The sequence below is a fragment of the Manis javanica genome, chromosome 8 (assembly GCF_040802235.1).
Source record: "Manis javanica isolate MJ-LG chromosome 8, MJ_LKY, whole genome shotgun sequence".
In the NCBI taxonomy this organism is placed as follows: domain Eukaryota; kingdom Metazoa; phylum Chordata; class Mammalia; order Pholidota; family Manidae; genus Manis; species Manis javanica.
In genome coordinates this window covers 62,880,496-62,882,252 of record NC_133163.1, presented here as the reverse complement: position 1 = coordinate 62,882,252, position 1,757 = coordinate 62,880,496, and the positions used below count along the sequence as shown (strand labels likewise).

Sequence of the window (1,757 nt, the reverse complement as noted above, 5' to 3'; positions counted from 1 at the left end):
ACTGTGGAAAGCAGTATGGAGGTTCCTCAGAAAATTAAAAATAGAAATACCATTTGACCCAGGAATTCTACTCCTAGGAATATACCCAAAGAAAACAAAATCCCTGATTTGAAAAGATATATGCACCCCCATGTATTGCAGCACTATTTACAATAGCCAAGATACAGAAGTGACCTAAGTGCCCATCAATAGATGAATGGATAAAGAAGATGCAATACATATACACAATAGAATATTATTCAGCCATAAAAAGAAAAGGAATCCTGCCATTTGCAACAACACAAATGGAGCTAGAGGGTATTATGCTCAGTGAAATAAGCCAGGCAGAGGAAGACAAAAAGCATATGATTTCACTTATTTGTGGAATATAAAAACAAAGCCAAACAGAAGGACCCAAACAGCATTAGACTCATAGACTCATTAGGCTAGAGGGAGGGAGAAATAAGGAGTTACTGTCTAAATGGTATACAGAGAGTTTCAGTTTTGCAAGATGAAAGAGTTCTGGATATGGACAGTGGTGATGGTTGCACAATATGAATGTAATTTATACCATTGAACTGTATACTTAAACATGGTTAATACGGTAACATTTTTTGAGAAGCGACTAGTGGTAACCTGGGGAGGGGAGGGAGCACAGGTGGGGAAAAGGGGGATAAAAGGGTACAATAATTTGCAATCACAATATAAATTGGTCATCGGAACTGCTGAACCATTGTGATGTACATTTGAAACCAACATAAGATTGAATAGTAACAAAAGATTATATAGTAACAATACTTTAATAAAAAATAATAATTAAAAATAAAAAGAAAGTATCCTTTTTCAGGATGAGAGTGGTACCAAATGGCTTATTTGAAGGAATGGTACAAATGAGAGAACTTAAGTAGATGTTTTGGTACAACCTGTAAAAAAGGTAAGAACAACCCTAACATGAATGCACTGCTTTGGTGACCGGGGACATCACCCCCATGGCAATGGGGAGCCTGCCTAAGGCTTAGCTCTCTTTATTGCTGTCTTTCTGGGTATGCTTGTCAAAGAGATATTCTGCCATGCTAGATTTGGGGGGCCCCAACCTGTGCAAGTTGTTTATGTGGTCACCCACATAATTCTTTGATGGATTTCACCTGCTCACTCAAGTAATGCGTGTCAATGAAGTCATATAAGTGGGAGTTGTTTTGGTCAGTGGCCAGGTTGTACAGTTCCAGAATATTACTTCTGCTTTCCAAGTGAAGTGCATATTCCATTGTATTCAGCCCATTCTCCCAGTCCTCATGGTCTAGTTTCTTGATATCCTGAAGGAAGATTTGGTCAGTTCTGCAGCTTCATTAGTTTCTCAGCATGTTCTCTCTCCTCATGAGATTGGTAAAGAAAACATTGGCAAAGTTCTTCAAATCCATATCATTGCCATCAAAGTAGTATGACAGGTGGATGTAGGAAGCATGGAGTTCCAGGTTGACTTGGAGGTTGGTGGTGGCCTCTGAGTGCTGGTGGTAGCTGTGGCCCATCAGATAGGAGCAAGGACACAGTCATCATAGCAGATGGCTGAAGGGAGGTGGTGGCAGCTGCCCAGTGCTAGAGGGGTGGCAGCAGAGGCTTCGGTGCCGTTCAAGAGCACTGTGAGGGGTGGTGGAGGGCTGCTCTGAGCAGCCAGTGTGGGTAGGGCACTAGTGCCTGCTCTAAGCACTGTCAGAGCAGGAAACAACCATGGTACCTCTCAGAGAAGACTGTAAAAGTGTCCTTTGCACAAAAGTTTTTAA

At 41.4% G+C, this 1,757-nt stretch overlaps 1 pseudogene; it reads right to left on the bottom strand.

Moving 5' to 3' along the window:
• Window positions 1–994: 994 nt before the first annotated feature.
• LOC108402524 (ferritin heavy chain pseudogene) lies at window positions 995–1,505 on the bottom strand (annotated as a pseudogene).
• Between the last annotated feature and the right edge of the window lie 252 nt (window positions 1,506–1,757).